The sequence below is a fragment of the Pongo abelii genome, chromosome 6 (assembly GCF_028885655.2).
Source record: "Pongo abelii isolate AG06213 chromosome 6, NHGRI_mPonAbe1-v2.0_pri, whole genome shotgun sequence".
NCBI classification, from domain to species: domain Eukaryota; kingdom Metazoa; phylum Chordata; class Mammalia; order Primates; family Hominidae; genus Pongo; species Pongo abelii.
The window spans coordinates 97,949,733-97,968,677 of record NC_071991.2 but is presented as its reverse complement, the minus strand read 5'-3'; the positions used below and the strand labels follow the sequence as shown (position 1 = coordinate 97,968,677).

The 18,945-nt window shown below is 36.8% G+C and overlaps 1 protein-coding gene across 9 annotated transcripts in view; it reads right to left on the bottom strand.

Moving 5' to 3' along the window:
• MAGI2 (membrane associated guanylate kinase, WW and PDZ domain containing 2) overlaps positions 1-18,945 on the bottom strand; it is a 1,490,397-nt gene that overhangs the window by 609,490 nt on the left and 861,962 nt on the right. The window lies entirely within an intron of this gene.

Below are 18,945 nucleotides of genomic sequence, written 5' to 3'. Positions count from 1 at the left end.
TACAATAATGGGGAAAGTTAATGGTGATTTTAAGAGAAATATATTCAAAGCTTTAGCTCCCTGACTTTAAAAAGCCAACTCCTTACACAATAAAAAAGCAATTCTGGGCACTGGTTGCTAGGTGTTGGGACTCATTCTTTTTGTCATCAAAGACCTCTTGTATTTTTTTCAATTAAAGCGACAGAAATACTGAGAAGTGCCAAGAAAACTGATAATGGAAAGTACTAAAATCTTTCGCAAAATTTTGAGCTTCATAAGGAATAGGATCTGGCTCAAAGGCAAAAGAAATATTAATTTTCTTGTACATAATTAGCTTACATGTTTCTCTTAAAGCAGGAATTAATGAGAGGAGATGTCCTAATACAGGTTCCTCTTAAGTTAACGTCCCTGTTGCTTTCTGGCTCTGTTAGATGACTATCCTGAGGAAACATTTTCTAGGCTGGTAGCTCTGATGTCATTTAGGATGAGACAACAAGACCTGTATGAAGGCCACATTGAAAGAAGAGTGACCTTGAAATGGATTAAAATATTCAAGATTTGAAGCTTTCTTGATCTAGGCATATTCTGGCAGATAATATTTCTATTTTCTTTTGAGATGGAGTCTCGCCCTGTCACCCAGGCTGGAGTGCATGACACGATGTCAGCTCACTGCAACCTCTGCCTCCCAGGTTCAAGCAATTCTCCTGCCTCAGTCTCCTGAGTAGCTGGGATTACAGGTGCGTGCCACCACACCGAGCTAATTTTTTGTATCTTTAGTAGAGATGGAGTTTCACCATGTTGGCCAGGCTGGTCTTGAACTTCTGACCTCATGATTCATCCGCCTCAGCCTCCCAGAGTGCTGGGATTACAGGTGTGAGCCACCCCACCCAGCCAATATTTCTATTTTCTTATAGGCTACCAAGAAACCTATACAATGAGACCAATTTGTTTAAATGGCTAACATTTGTTGAATACCTACTATATGACAGGTACTGTGGTAGGGACCAGAATTAGAATAATGGTCAGAATAAGAAATCGTCCTTCATATTTTAGAGCTGATAGGCTGGCGAGATTGGCACTAATGAAATATAACATAAAATCAAACATAGAATGACAAATTAAGATATGTAGATATTCTGATGAAACAGGATTATGGGATTCCCTGGCAGCACTGAAGACTAAAGGAGTCATGAACGTTTTATTGATGAAACAGTCATGGAGCTGGTATCAAAAGAATGAGTAGGATTTAAGTAGGGAAAGAATATTGGGGACAGGGAAGTATGAACAGGAAAGTTCTCTAGACAAAGAGAACAGTAGGTAGGATGGCCCTGAGATGGAAGCAGCATGGTACATTTGAAGAACTGGGAGCAGGTGGCTGAAGTATGTTGATGGGCAAGGAGGGCATTTGAAGAGATGATGCTCCAGAAATAGATAAAACTAGAATAGAACTGGGTGGTTTTGAAACTCATTTGAAGTGGTTTGCCTGTCCTTTGTTGATTTGATTACTTTACTGGTCGCCTTTTGTCCCCATACTGAATCCCATTATCTCCCATCCCAGACAAATGTTCTAATGTAATAAATGAAATTCATTCACTAAGCAAATATTGAGCATCTCCTATGTGCCACACACTACTCTGGGAACTGGAGAAATAGCAGTGAACAAAATAGACATAAATCCCTTAGCAAGCTTACATTTATAATGAAATTAGAGAATAGTGACATAAGTAAGTAGAACATAAGTTGGTTAGCTGTTAAGTGCTAAGGAGAAAAATGAAGCAGGAAACAGGCACCCAGAAGTATAAGAAATGTATTTTTGTGTTTCAATATATTCTTGCTAATACCAATTGTTGTTTTATATGAAAATATTTAAATTCATATAAATGGCATTGTGCTATCGATCTTGTTTAGTTTTTAATTCTTTCTACTTAGAGCTATTTTCTTAATATCTATTCATGTAATTATGAGTATGGATAATCTGTTGCTTCTGAATGTTGTGTAATACCCCCATACGTCCCCCTCATATTTTATGTATCCATACTTCCAATAATGGAAAACAAGATTACCTCAATTTCCTTGCTCTCAGAGCAAAGCCAAGCCATGGCTCCACGGACTTTGTATGCATGTGAGATGAGGTGGCAGTGGAAGAGAAATAAGACTGGCTTTGTATTTTCAAAACATAACTCTAGGTGCAATGTGAAAATTGGAGTGGAGAGAATCCAGATTCTATTTAGGAGAGTGATTGCAGCAGTCTGGGAAGAAATGTATATTTTAGACTAGGTTGATGGCAATGGTAGAACTGAGGAGAAATGGAAGAATTCAAATGATACTTAAAAAGTAATGTTGATTGGCCTTGGTGATAAAATGGATATGGAGATGCAAGAGAGGGATGTGTCAAGAGTGACTCAGCATTCTAATTTAGGCAACTGGGTGGAGAAGAATTTTTGCACTAAGGTGGTGAACATCGGAAAATGACCTCTTAAAGAGAAATATTATGTGGATGTAACACTGATTAGCATGTAGAATTTAATGAAATCTGTAATCTAACCACTTTAATCTAACCACTCCATGAATAAAAGATTCACTGAGTACTTATTATATGCTATTAACTGTGCCAGGATTTAAAAGTCCAGTAGAGTGACAAAAAACTGCCAAACCAAAATATTATAATTCTGTAATTACTATGATGAAGACTATCGGGGACATAGAACACAGAGCATGCTGAAGTCTGTTTGGAGATGAATGGAATTTCACTAAGAGGAATCTGGAAGGAGGGCAGAAGGAAATCTAAGCAAAAAGGGATGGAAATGTAAACAAATATAATATTTTAGGGGAAGTTCAAGGAATCTGTATTTGCCGGGAAGGAGTTAGTGAGTGGTTTTCAATGGGGCGTGGGGCCATATAATTCTCTGTCATACAAAGGATTTTATGGAGACTGTGATGGGAGGTACTTGAGGAGAAAAGTAGTGATTAGATTCGGACACTAGAGAGATTACTCCAGCATCACGAGAGAAAGACAGGTAAGGATACTACTCGTTGGCGATCTCTGAAATGATGACTGTATGAACTATGGCAGGGACATAGGGATTGGATAAGAGGGGACACATGAAGGAGGTGTTCAGAAAGTAAAATTGAAAGGACCTCATGATTAATTGAATGTTCTGGGGAATCAAGGATGACTCCCAGGTTCCTGGCTTGGGCAGTTGTGTAGATGCCTGTGACAGTTAACTGAGACTGGGTATACAGGAGGGACAGAAGTTCTGAGAAGGTGATATGCTTGGTTGAATTTTAGTTTGTTTTTTTAAAAGGTCAATCCAGATGGAGGATGTATATGGGTTCAGACCTAGGAACTAGGTCTGAGTTAGGGATGTCGATTTTAGACTGGGTCAGTTGACCGGTGTATGTGGAGACTGGGAAGGAAAAGAATTAAGACCCTCTTTGCCCAGAGGCCTCTTTGCATATGATGGCCTACTCTTGACAAAAACCCACTTTGTGAAGCCAAGCAGAGCCACAAATATAAGAAAAGGTGAAAGAGACTAGTCAAAGATAATACAAGGAGAGGAGAACCAGGAAGAAAGAAGAGAGAAGATGAGGAATATAAGTATTCCAGTGTCTGCACTATTTTTTTTTTACATGTTTGTCCTTGTGTGCTAGTTTTTGGAATGTTCTGGAAAATGCTATTTGTGTATATATTCTATAAAATGTCATGGTGGTTTACCTCTGGTTTCTCTTTTACATATGGCTTCAATGTATCTTTGCATATGATGGCCTACTTTTGACAAAGAATCAGGTTTATAGTGTTTGAATTTTATGGCATCAATAAAGTTTTAAAATATATTTAAAGTGACTGCTCTATAAAATTTCTGCTTGTCTTGCAGTTAACATGCCCTTGTATTCTGTTTACCATGCCCTCCCACAATTTTCTTTACATTTTCTGCTTTCTTTGTATCTGTTTTTCATCTATATGGGCTGTTTCTTCCATCAAAAAAAGACCTCCCAATTTCTAATTTTAAATGTGTATTCCTTTCTCCATTCTTTACCATATTTCTAAATGTAACTCAAATTTTCCAAGACCTGGCAAGCCCCCGGATATTAATGGAATTATATTAACAATAGCCCAAACTCCATTGCTTTTTAAACATAACTGTTACAAGGACCTTTGTTCTTTGTTATGTATGTCTGTTTATTATACTAGAGGTGGGCATTGTTTGCCTGCCAAACATCTTGACCTTTTCCCTATGTTTGAGGAATCCACCATCGTGTGAGTATTGTGAGAGGGGGCATCTTCTGCAGAGGTGAGAGAAAACATCACTCTGATTTCTGGCAGCCAGGGGGCAGTCATGTGACCCAATCTCAGATAATCAGATACTCTTGCCAGGGAATTTGAATCTGGGTTGATCGACCTATAGAAGCAGAGAAGCCTAGGAATATTATCTAGTATTCAATGGCTATGGTCTAGCAGTAGGGTCCAGTTTCCGGGGCTGGCAGGCCTAGTAGTTGTTAGATGTCAGAGATGCTTAACAAAGTTCCTTTCTATGGAAACAGGACCACATGTTCCATGTCATTAGAAAGAAGTCAAACTTAAAAAATAAAAAGAGTCTCTGTAAAATGTACTGCATTTTATTGAGAGGAATGTGTGTGAAAAACTAAATAATGGGAAAAGATCCACTCTACCTTACGACCTTTGTGGTGGTTTAGCTGCTCAACTTTCCTTGATTAGTCTTTTCAGAACCTGGTTCTAGTTTTCCTTTGATTGTGTGATGTACAAAATACTGGTCCAATAACTTTCTTTTTTGCTAAAATAACGAGACTATAGCAAAATGCCTTTGTGCTCTATGTTACATCCTCATGGGCAATTTCAGTTTCAGAGGTGGCACACAGATCCATGAGAGCTCTGAATCCCTTTGTGCTGGTAGCATCCCGCCTCTGGTACTCTCCAAGTTGGCCCACTCTTCTGGCTCAGCTTGGCTCTCAGCCTCCTATGACCCGGTCACTTTAAGCTTTTAGACAGGAACCTCTCAAGAAACCCCTGAAGAGGACATAAAACAGTTCCATGTTGGCTTCTCTTGAACATGTTCCAATATGGATCATGAAACACACAGCATTGTGCCAGCAGGCTGAGAGAGCAAATTAATTTCCTTTTTCAGCTATCATAGGCCGCTCAAGCCCAAGCGTGGCCTTTTGATTTCTTAGGCTCAAAGTAGACACCAGTCTATCAGGCCACACACTAAGGTGACACATATTAAGTCCCTCTCTTGACTTAATGTAAAGGGGTAATTACCTTTCACATCTTTGCTTTGGTGGGGGTGGAGTCATAGCATAACTCTTCAAATCAGTCCTCTTCACAAACCCTTTCTCCCCATTCACACACTTCTACCCTTCCATGCCTTCCCCGTCCCCAACTGGCTTTGAGATCATTTGCTGTACCTTTCTGGGTATCAGTGTCCTCATATGTATAATAGAGATAATAATGGTTTCTACTCTGCAAGGTTTTTGTGGTGACTGAATGTGTGTGCATATATATATGTGTGTGTGTGTGTGTGTGTGTATAGAGGCATATATAATGTGTGTCTGTGTATGTAGCTTAGAATAGTCTAGCTCATAGTAAACTCTAAAGTTTTCTTATTGCTATTATCATTATTATTCATGCTGTTGTATCCTAGTAACTGACTTGAGAGTTAAAATTTAGTCCCTGGTATGCCTATGTTGATTTATGTAATAAAATGCTGTTTTGAAGGGGAGGATTTAAGAGACGTCAGGCACTTTAATTTATGCAAAGAGAAATTTCAGGAAAGTTGTTCTAGAATCACATAGTTACATGGTACTGAAATTGAGGGCAAAACCACTTTTGTCCTTGTTATCACCCCTGTTCTCTGCTAGTTAGCTGACTGGCTGTTTTAGTCAGGGTTCCCTAGAGGGGCAGAACTAATAGAATGTCTATATCTATCTACATATGGGTGCTTATTAAGTATTAACTTACAGGATCACAAGGTCCCACAATAGACTGTCTGAAAACTTGAGGATCAAGGACAGCCAATTTGAGTCTCAAAACTGAAGAACTTGGAGTCCAATGTTTGAGGGCAGGAAGCATCTAGCATGGGAGAAAGATGTAGGCTGGAAGGCTAGGCCAGTCTTACATTTTCATGCTTTTCCGCCTACTTTATATTCACTGGTAGCTGAATAGATTGTGCCCACCAGATTAAGGGTAGGTCTGCCTTCCCTAGCCCACTGACTCTAATGTTAATCTCCTTTGGCAACACCCTCACAGACACACCAAGGATCAATGCTTTGCATTCTTCAGTCCAATCAAGTTAACCATCACAAGTCCACTCCTTGTCAACTTAAAGCCATATATATCTCCTAAGATCATAATCTTCAGTAAAGACAATAATGTCACAATTATGCCTAACATGACTATGCTTCATACAACAGGAAACACACCAATCCCCAACCCAAATACTATTACATAAAGTTAACAAATACTATTACATAAAGTTGACATAAAGTCAATAAATCTTATGTCACGTGAAGGAAAAGGAAATAAAATGAAGATATTTTCTTAGTGTGAGTGCCTATATGCACAAACATGTTTTTAACAAAAGGAGGAGGAAATACTCATGATGGTTACAGTCCTTGGTTCTGCAGCTGGTTACCTGGTCATAGCTGGTATTGATGACTACCTTCTTCTACTACCCACCCAAACCTTCATTCCTGAGGGGTATGGACCATTTGTAGTCCTGCCTGGATTGGGCTGATGTAGTTTCCCATTGACCTTAATCACAGAGCAAGGTAATACCAAGAGACACCCTAATGGATCTCCTGTATTCCATGCATACTCTTCCTTATCTCTGTTATGTAGTAGACTGATTTCAACTTGATAAGTCCAGGCCAATCACCCCAGCCAACACTGTAACTCCTCTCTTAGCCTCTTGACTTAGGAGGAGCCCAAAGTTTCCAGGTGGCAATCTTAACTTCTAGTTTAATGTAACTATTGTATCTCTTGGTGGCAGCATTCCTCCCTCTGGAACTAAGACCTCTAGACCAGCAGAATGTAATGTTGTGGGAACTGGGAGCAAAATTTTGCTAGTGGATCACTAGGGGTGATGGTGAGTGGTGCCACTTCCACTCTACCCCTTGATTCCTGGACCTGTGAATCTTGGCTATGGGAGAAACGATACCACATATTGGATACTGATTCAGAGCATACATAGTCTTCTGGAGAACTTTGCCCCAGCTGTGCGAAGTATTGTCACCTAGTTAGATTGCAATTGTGACTTCAAAAGGCCATTCTACTGTTCTATCAATCCAATTGCTTCAGGGTGATAGGGAACACTGGCCTTGGAGGAGGTCAGGCTGACTTGATTTCTAGAGGCTGAGTCCTAGTGACTGCTTGTGGCAGAGTTGGCTGTGTGGACAGAAAACCATCACTACATAGTATAGTGCTGGTAGAACTCTTAAAGGGCACCCAGCTCAACCACTTGACTTTACAGGGAACACAGTGGAGACCTGGAGGGTTGAATGATATTGTTGCTTTCCAGCGTGTGCTCCAGAACATGAGTCCTGGGGAGATGTTAATAGAGCTCCATGACAATTGGTTCCATGGTCTAAGAAGTTTGAGAAATGCTGGAAGCACAAATTTAAACAGGCTTCTTATTACAGAACTTCTAAAATTTTTAAGATACAATCTGTAATATGAATTTTCCAAAGAGAATATGGTAGGCAGTATTTTATATTTTCCAAACTCATTTGACCACAGGTTTCCTCCCTCTTTGGGGGATAGAATTTCATATGACTTATGTTCTGCCAAGCATACTTTAGGAAACACTGGTTTAGAATGATGGATATCATGGTTGGAAGGAAATTGAAGGTCAAGGAGGCACAAATAGAAGAGCAAAGCTAGTCATCCTGTTTTGGTAAGGGAAATAGGGTAAATCTAGACTTTATTTGACTGAATACATTCCCAATGGGAAACAGGTCTTCCAAGCACAGACTATGTGTCAAAGAAGGCTGGAAGCAATTTCAACATTTCCCCTTTCTACTTCAGAGACTTCCTTCAAGTTACTAAACATCTTTACGCTTCAGGTTTCTTCTCTGTAAAAATGGTTAATATAATAGTTTCATTGAAGAAATATTGTGAAAATTGGAGATTGTGTATGCAAAGTATCAAGTCTGGTGTTGTTTTGGATGTTTTAGTTATCATCAGTCCAAATGTTTAGCAGGTGTGTATCCCCTTTAGAACAACTCTGACAAGAGAGTTCTTAGTCTGTGTTTGGCAACTAATTTCAATTTATTATTTCGTTGGCTCTGGCTATGATAAAGCATTTCTTTATAACAGGCCATAATCTTTCTTTCTTCTTTTTCCTTGTATCACTCCTTAAGATAATTCAGAACAAATCACATTCCTATATCCTGTGAAACTTATCAGTCATTTAAATACAGGGTACATAGAGCCCTCTTAGTAAATGTCCAGCACTAAGTTCATGGCAAATCCAAGACTGGCATTTAAACTTATGATTTCTAGGCCTCTATTACATACTCAAATAATTCTGACATTCCCTACCAAAGCCTTGGTTAACTGGAGCACTGAGACTTTTTACTGTCTATCTTCTGCATTTTAATACAGCTGTAGAAATTGTTGTTTTTGCTGCAAATGAGGACAGATTTTGTTTCAGTGCTGTTTGTTGGAAAATGTAATGTATGCAGTGGTATGGCTTAGTTGACATCAAAGAGATCAAACTTCCTACAACACACAGGTACAGCCTGGGATGCAAACAATTCCATTAGACAATTGCTCACCTCTGAACGGTGCAGTAGTATGATTGTATTTAGTTTCTTCAAGTGTACTGCCAACAATTCTTATGCTTGAAAGTGGACATCCAGCACAAAAAGGTTGTAAATGATTGTCCTACAACTGACCTGAATCCACTCTGTCCTAGCAAGGCTGGTCAAGGTTGACTCTTCCTCTGGTAACTTGACCACCCCAACTACCCCCAGAAGCTTCTGTCTATAATACACACTCCAGCTTCTCATCCTTCTGTCTTGATATATTTAGGTCCAAATTTGATACCACTGTTATTTTGAGGCAAACATGATCTACCTTCATTTATTATTAGATATACATCTCTACTCTCTTATACAATTTCTACCTCTACTATTGTTTCTAAAAATCGTATGCTATTAGGACACAATTTTTTTTCTCAGTAATAGAAGAGTTATAAAAATTTACATGAAACATGAAAAGCAAAAAAATGTTTTGAGTAACTGGAAACCTGTATTGGAGAAACATAAGCAGTTCTATGAAATAACTATTATTTCTTTTGTCTAATTCTATAGTAAGGAATCACAGGAGTTTACCAAGAAGCAAGTGTGGTCTCAAATTGTAGGTAATAGAATTAAATAAATAATAATTATAAGGGCACCCAAGAAATACAACACAAGAAAAACCACAAATAAAGGGAATGTAACCAGCTAACATGAGAATGAGTATTAACAGGGGATGCTTTATAAATAAAGTAAAATTTTAAATTAAAAAATAACATTAGAAAACAAGAATAAATGAAAACAAATAAACCACATTGTTTTCCTCTGTTAAGGCAATACCCTTATATACTTAGAGACAAACATTTGTTTTCCCCTACCAGCCTCCTAATGACAAGAGAGGCCTGTCTCATTAATGGAATAAGGATCTGAATATTAAAGAAGCATAAAAGAGGAAAATGACATTTTCTTTTTTTTAATTTTTTTTGAGGCGGAGTGTTGCTCTGTCGCCCAGGCTGGAGTGCAGTGGTGCGATCTCTGCTCACTGCAACCTCCGCCTCCCAGGTTCAAGCCATTCTCCTGCCTCAGCCTCCCGAGAAGCTGGGACTACAGGCGCCTGCCACCATGCCCGGCTAATTTTTTTTGTATTTTTAGTAGAGACGGGGTTTCACTGTGCTAGCCAGGATGGTCTCGATCTCCTGAACTCGTGATCCACCCGCCTCGGCCTCCCAAAATGCTGCGATCACAGGTGTGAGCCATCGCACCAGGCCGAAAATGACGTTTTCTAAACTACAAGGGATATAATTTATTAAATGATGAAGAGAAATGAAATAAAATGTCATTTAAATGATTAGTTTTATTCACACAAACTTCAGGCAAATGTAAGTACGTAGTAAGACCCATTTACTAAGAGAAGATGCCAGTATACCACTAGATTTACTGAATAACATGTAAAGTGTGAAGGATCAGAGTACATTACATCAGTTTCTGAACATATAACATGCCAAACTATACAATCTTCATTTGAACAAAATACCCATGAGCATGCCCCCTTCTAAGACAGTGTAGCTTCTCATGCAGGACAGATAAATCATTTTAGTTAAATTTCCTCTGTAGTCGACAATGAGCCATTGCCTTGTGGGTACATTAGTAAATGTCATTTCCATTATTCTCACTGTTTTTCCCCATAGCTCTACAGGAAGAAAAAACATATTAATTTGTAAGAGCCAGAACCAAGAAATAAGATCAAGTGAAGTATAAACTGAAGCATTTCCCACTAGAAGAAGCTTTCTAGGCTATAATGTTGAACTATAGTAGAGAATTCACAAAGGAGTCTTAATTCTCAGAAGAAAGCAAAGGATAAAGTAAAAGTACAGAAAGCAAATAATGCCAGTGAGCTTTTGGTAGAAACAAAACACTTTAAAGGCTAGTAAAAAGAAAATCTTTTAAATTGTGAGAGAATGAAAACGGGAGCTAAATATTAAAAGAAAGAAAAACGAGTGTACTAAAATGAAGGTTATGGCAAAGACAGGACTATGAACACGAATTAAAAATGTGACAGTATAATAGGCCAAATGTCTTTAACTTTTGATTTTTTTTTGCCTCTAAGACGAATATATACAGAGGCCTGGTGCAGTGGCTCATGCCTGTAATCCCGGCACTTCGGGAGGCTGAGGCAGGTGGATTACTTGAAGTCAGGAGTTTGAGACCATCCTGACCAACAGGGTGAAACCTCATCTCTACTAAAAATACAAAAAATTAGTTGGGTGTGGTGGTGCATGCCTGTAATTCCAGCTACATGGGAGCCTGAGGTAGGAGAATCAATTGAACCTGGGAGGCGGAGGCTGCAGTGAGCTGAGATCACGCCACTGGACTCCAGCCTGGATGACAGAGTGAGACTTCATCTCAAAAAAAAATTAGTATATACTGCAAACTGTGAATGTGGGCTTTTCAGGAAAATCAACCAAGACAGTGATGTATTATTTCCTCTCCAACTAAAAACATAGGCTTTGAAGCAAGTGTCCTGCAGCTTTTACTTCTTAGAACTCTGGGGGACAGGTGAGTGTCCCAAAAGTGAAAGAAAAAAAAAAAAAAGAGAAAACATTTCCACATACTATCATGCTGAGGTTTCTAAAAAAATGGATAAACTTGTAAATTTGCATTTTATTAATACATCAATTTTAACAATTTGGTAATGCACCAATAGTTTTACACATCTATTTTACATCCAGCACATTCATTAGTTGCTTTACAAATATGCCACATACAAGATTTCTGACTTCAAGAAAAACATTATTGGGGCAAAAGAATATGCAGTTTTTAACTTTATTATAATTGTAAAATATCTAATCACTTTTTAAATGTATATTTATATATACTTAGAATATTTTAGGCATGTAAGAACATCGTCAGGTTTGTTTGCATTTATAGAATGCATTTCTGATATAATTGTTGAGACAATTTAGTCAAATCTTAATCTGAGCATAAATTTGAATATATATATATATAAATTGTTTCCAAATAGAAGGTAGTTAAAATATATATATATATTTTTATTATTATTATACTTTAAGTTTTAGGGTACATGTGCACAATGTGCAGGTTAGTTACATGTATACATGTGCCATGCTGGTGTGCTGCACCCATTAACTCGCCATTTAGCATTAGGTATATCTCCTAATGCTATCCCCCCACCCCACAACAGTCCCCAGAGTGTGATGTTCTCCTTCCTGTGTCCATGTGTTCTCACTGTTCAATTCCCATCTATGAGTGAGAACATGCGGTGTTTGGTTTTTTGTCCTTGCGATAGTTTACTGAGAATGATGATTTCCGATTTCATCCTTGTCCCTACAAACGACATGAACTCATCATTTTTTATGGCTGCATAGTATTCCATGGTGTATATGTACTAAAATATTTTATACCAAGAGTTGCATTACATTTGTCTGGCATTTTCAAGGAATGTAGTATTCTAATTAGGTGAATATTCTAGCCTTTCCCTTTCAGAAGTCCAAACTTTTGAATTTTAATTATCTTTAAAAGAAATATTTCTTAAATGTTACCTTTCTGCACATAACTTAATGTTTTCTGGATAGCCAGGGTCATTATTAGGAGAATCAATAGATATGCGGGGTTGCAATATTTTGATTACCTCTGCCAGACTGATAAGCACTTCTACTGTAAGAATGACCATGGATGACTCAGTTTTTGCATCCCTCTGTCAACTTTCTGTACTTTCCCTCTGTCAACTTTCTGTACTTTCCCTGTGTCCTCCTTCACTGTCAGGCTGTCAACGTGCCTGTCTCCAGGAGTCTCCATCCCAACATCTCCCCAACCTGCATACACCATTATACACATTTTCTTTTAATAGTTTGCTGCTACATTTTACCATAAATGAGACCCCTATTAAATTGAAGTGGAATAGGGGAGAAGGGAGGAGAGTAATTAAAATTATGTAACCTGTATACACTCTTTGAAAATTAGCATTCCTAGATATCCTTGAAGGTAGAAATGCCAGCAACTGCACTTATTGTAATGTGTTACATTTCATCCCAGGTATAATAACACTTGTTTCATCTCCAGGGAAACCAGATGGCTGCATCAAAAAGTTTTTCTCTGGAAGTCTCATGGAGACCATTTATTCTCATCCTTAGAGAGCAGTGGCAGAAATATCAAGTATTTAATCCGTCTAGAATTGATCCTGGGGGACCTGGCATGGAGAAACCTTTCTGTTCCTATGGACCAGCCAAAAGGGAACAGATCCCTTTGGGAAATGGCATCCTCCAATGCCAGATCCCAGTGCCAAAGGGCAGGTTTCTCTTGCCAAATACATGCCCCTTGCTGTAGTATGTTTACATATGGCATGGAGGTAAAAGAGAAGAAAACTCATTGGAAAATTTTAACTCAAATATGTTCCTTTTATTTACCCATCATTGTCAGAATTATGTCATTTTGGGCCTATTGTATATTGTTTAAAACTTTTTGTTTATTGACAACACATGTTGTGTTAATTTGGGTTACTATTAGTATTCATACTTAAAATATGCATTTTCAGGTTTATAATTCTGCCCGTTAATCAGTGAAAGGCATCAAACTTTCACATATTATAAAATAATTTAAAGTCACTCTAACGTAAAAGGAAAAAAGAGAAGGGTAAGGTGAGGTGGAATCTTAGCAGGGAACAATTACTAATTGATAAAAATTCATTTTCGGTTTTTCCATTAATTCTCCTTAGAATAAAGGAATAATAAACAAACCTATCCTCCCTTATAGTTTATCAAAAAGCAGCCAGAAAATGTTAGTGAATTAGCTAATAAATCCCAAGTCCCACATGTCCACATATTTGTAAAGCCTTTACATTTCTTTAATGAGAAAACACACATTCTAGTTCCTTTGCTTTAAAATAAGTTTTGGAATTTGTATATTTTGCAATATATTCCAGGACCTTTCTACCTCTTTCATAGGTTTAACCTCATTACTTTTTTTCTCTAACTCTCCACTGACTTTCTATATTGAAGGCAGAGAAATCAAGGAAGTCTTCACAATATTTGGGAGAAAAAGAGAACATGAAAAAAGACAGAAATTTTGGGGAAGGGTAATTATCATTAATTCATAAGTAGTAAAATACATAGAACTTTGGGGTGTGTGTGTGTGTGTGTGTGTGTGTGTGTGTGGAGGGAGAGACTGAAGGCATAGTTTTGTTGACCAAATGTACTGTTCTGAGTTTGAGCGATTTGATACATTATGAATTAGTGTAGGGAAAATCACACTATAGGAATGGCTATAGCAAGATAAGAACTACATCCCAGATAAAGTGAGAGGGAAACATATGAGAGAAAGAGACTCACAATGTTAATGATGAGAATTAAGATAAAAACAAAATTATCACAGTTATGACACGTGGTTAACTCAGTACTAGATTCTAAGGCCAAATGGATGCTGCAGCTTCAAAGTATTGGCCTAGAGCCAAGGAAGTGGGTATGCCCCAGAGTCTTGGGTCAGGCTAAATCTCTAAGTGGGGGTAGAAGGGTTCTCATTGTTGGGTTAGAAGAAGAAACTTAGATATTCATGCATTCATTCAACCCACCTTTATTGAGCACTGCTTAAGTGCCAGTGATTATTCTAAGTTTGAAAATGAACTGTGATTCAAACAAATTTTCTGACTCTCTGAGTTTACTTTCTAGTGAGGTACACTGACAATAAACAAATAAATGGATATAGAATAAATGGTCAGTTATAAGTGCAATAAAAAATAAATAATTGGAACGGAATAGAAAATGAGGGCAAGTCCAATTTTGGATAAGGTAGTCAGGTAGGAGCTCCCTGAAGACCTGATTTTTGGATGAATATCATAAAGTGACAAAAAGGAACAGGTGGATATTAGGAAGAAAAGTAGTCCAGGAAAATGAAATGTCAAATTCAAGATCCTGTGTGGGTAGGAATGTGCTGGTTATTTGAGAAACAGAAAGGAGGCCAGTATAGCTAAAATAAATAGGTTGAAGACAGTGTAAGTCAAATTTTCCATTTTGTTGTAACTTATAATTTAAATTTGTGCTTTCTACTGGTCCCTAAAAATTCATATTTGTAGAGTGTTTCAGAATTTCCTTTCATGGAATCAGTTCTCTGCAGCCATCATATGTGGACAATTGATCCCGATCTTATCTGGTTGCTATATATAGATACAACCTACAAAGGATCTAAGAGAACTATTAGTCAAGGAAGTACTGATACTAAATTTTAATTTAGTGTTATGAATGATTTGCCATAATAATGAGGGTTTCCAAGCCTTCAATAAGGAGGAGGTTTCATACAGTGTGAATATTCTATAACATGATTGCTTTTAAACATAGGCAGATTATTTTGACAAATATTACTTTATAAATTTTAATCAAGCCGCTCAGTATTTCTGTTTACAGCATGGTCAATAGAGGCTTCAAAGTTTCAGATATTGTTTTTGTGCAGTCTGAATAAAAGTTGCAGTTTATAAAATAATTCATAAAACCATCTACATCTGTCATAACTTGGTTGGATATCAATGATTTAAATAAAGTAGCTATTTAGCAATAAAAATGAGGGCATTGATTTTTCCAGTGTTGATGATTTCTATTTCCCCTGAGAGAAATAACAGACCTGAGGTCAACTAGATTTTATTCTCCTTTGTCCCCCAGATTAGGAATATAGAAGATATAAGGAAAGAATGTCTGAGGTTTTCTTTTTCAGATTTTAAATTCAAATACGAAAATGACTTTTATACAACAGAACATCAGGTTATAGCTTTCAAATCATTAATGCATAGAACAAATCTCTGAAAAACCTTTGTCATCACATTAGGGCACCATTGAGAAAGACTAGGGTAAATAAAATATTTGCCTTATTGAGGTCTATGTGTTAAATCCAAGACTTAACATGCAAGAGCCACTGCTTATATCTATGAGGATATTTCAGAGAAACATGGACTCTTAAGTTAAAAATGGTTGGAATCAATTTCATCAAGACTGTCTTGTGTGCCTCTTATAGAATGAGGAAATTTACTGTATTTGAAAGTCATGGAGTTGTCAGATTCAGTGAATATATTACAATATATATTCATAGCTGTAGCAATGCACACATTAAATTATATTATCAGTTTTGTTATCCAATTTTTGTCCACTCAGAAAAACAACACAGAGGGTTTGAAAATATGCACCTAATTATTCAAGGTAAATAGGTTCTGTTTGTTAAAGCAGTAGGGAGGAAATATAAGTAAAATTTTTGAAGTCATGATTTTTCTTCTTCCCACTCAAAGGACATGATTTTTTTTATTGGGTGAATTTTTGACATGTTTCAGATTAAAATGGAGACAACTGAAGTGTCAATCATTAGATAATGGATTTTTATATTGTGGTATATACAATAGAATACTATTCATTCTTTAAAAAGCAGAAAATTCTGTCATTTGCAACAACATGGATCGACCTAGAGGACATTATATTGAGTGATTTATGCCAGGCACAGAGAGACAAATACGACATGATTTCACTTATATCTGGAATCAAAAAAAGTCAAACTCATAGAAGAAGAGAGTAGAGTGGTGGTTACCAGAAGCTGTAAAGGACAGAGGGTAGACACATCAAGGGGAAATGTTGGTCAAAGGGTAAAAAGTTTCAGTTAGAAGGAGGAATCGGTTCTGGTGATCTATTACTCAGCATGGTGACTATAGTCATCATGGATTATATACTCCAAAATCACTAAAAAAAAAAAAAAAAAAAGAATTTCAAATGTTCTCATCATGAAGAAACAACAAATATTGAAGTGCTAGAGATGTTAATTAGCCTGACTAAATCATTCCATAGTGCCATGTTTTGAAACATCACATTATATCCCATATACACAATTATTATTGGTCCATTAAAAATAAAACAACATAAAAAAGAAAAAAAGTAACTAGGAGATGTGTACAAGAGTTAGTAAATCATTGTAATTAAAGATATGAGTGTGAGAAAAATGAATTAAACTGTGAATATGACAGTTTCAGAACCCTAGGTTTTACCTAATAATATTATGGATTGTGAGAGAGTCAAAGAAGTGAATCCTATGCCCGTGCATATTGACCTTAATTATATTTCCTTCAGCTACAATGGAACAAAAAACTTACAGAACAAACAGTAAACAGGTTAATATTGTAGTTAAGGTGTCAGAGCAAGTCACTTCATTTTCTCTGATATTAGTCTTTAAGTTAATAATTTTATATGATTTATATGATAATATTAAAATCATTAATTGCTTATGTCAGTCCTTCTAGTCTCTTTGGGGAGAAAAAAGTGCTTAGAAATAGGCATTTACATTGCATATTTCAAAAAAGCTGGGCTCAAAAAATTCCTAAACTGAAAGCAAGTTTTACTTCATTATAGAAGACAATGACACTTCCATTCTTAGTGCCTTACATTGGACCAACATAGCATGCAAAAACTGTGCACTATCTGTTGATAACTCTGAACACAAATTGAATCACTTACCAAAAAATTCTGGCATTATAAAACCTTAAAGGGGTATAAAACTTCACTATGTTTTCCTCTACTGGTCAAATAGACATTTAGTGAGATTAGTAAAAGGTCAGTGTTCCTAAAAAGTACACCCAAATGCATGGCCTAGAATCTTCCACAATAGAAATATTGCCAGAAACAGGAATCAAAAGAAAAAAATGCTACAACCCGGATATGTAAAAAACAGCTGGACCCTTTTAACTGTAAGCACCAAGAATCTACTGCTGTTATGAAGGTTATTACTTACACAATAAAAATTTCCTCTTGTAATAGTGTGCAAAGGGGAAAAAAGAAATCATTTTGGTCTTCTAAAATGACAAAAATCTTAGCATCAATTTAAGCATTGACATGCCTTTCAAGAAATATTATTTATATTTCAGTGGATAGAAATTTGAACTGATAGAAGAACGATTTTGCTCAAGATGATCTGTGGTGCCAATAATGGTTTTTTATGAGTATCTCTTTATCACCCAATGCTATCTTAATTGCAGATTCAAAATTTCAGATTAAAAATTTCATCAATACATCAAACTATGCTAAAATAAAAGCTGATTTTAGTTAGTAAAATGAAATAGATTTGCGTAGAATTTGTTATACATCTTCTCTCATCATAGGAGTGTTTAGCTTAATTGCCTAGAAAATTATTTGTACTTATTACTTAAATTTCTATAGGATTTTATGTGCCACATCATGAAGTACAGCATTCCTTTATGTAGTTATGAGAAAACTTGAATTTCACAGTCCTCTTAAGAAAATTGCTCAAGAAACCTGGTATGCTGTTTGCAGTAGGCTCAAGTCTACGTGTATACCAGGGTCCACGATTATAAGAAATCACAACATTAGGAGGAGGGAAATGTATTTGTACTATATTGTGTCAGATGCCTAAATAACTTGCTGGTCTTGATTTGATCCTCTTAAAAATTGGGACAATATTACAATTGGGCTTATGTCCACTTAAAGAAAACATTTAACTCTAGGATCAATGACCTTTTCAATAGATAGAAAAATAGCTTTATTTTAAAAACAAAACAGCCTAATATGGTAGCAGATGTTACAACAGAAGTGGTGTTCTGGAACTTAGTTGTGGGTTATCTCAGTAGGTGAAGTAAATGAAATCAATCCAAGCACAGATCAGGGGAGGCAGGTTTAGTTAATGATGACATTCAGAACACAGGCTGAGGAAGACAACTGCTGTAAGTGGTGAGTGAAACCACCAAAGTAAAATCACAGACACCTGGAAGAAGTAGGTCAGGCATGATTCGCTGATTTAGAGTCCTGGTTAATTCAGCACTTTGGACAGTTCCCAAAGACCTGTCTTCCTTGCAGGTACTTGGAGTACTTAACTTTTAGAGTGCCATACTTACTAATTTCATTCCACCTCTTGGCATCTCACCTTTACCTGCAGGTGACCTTAAATCCAAGGGAATTATCTGCATTCATCCAAAGAGCTCTGTGGTCTGTGTTCACAGGAAGTCAACACCTTCAGTCCTAACATGAAGGTTCATAGTTTCTATGTTACTTGAGATTTTGTCAGACCCATCAGTAGGGCTTATTAATCAATAATGGACTATTAATAATCAATTTATTAACAATAAAATTCATCAACTAAATTTTAAACCTGATTCAATATGAAAAGGTGAGGATGAAATCATCCAAGTCATGGAAAAGAGTCCCTTTACCAACACTTTAT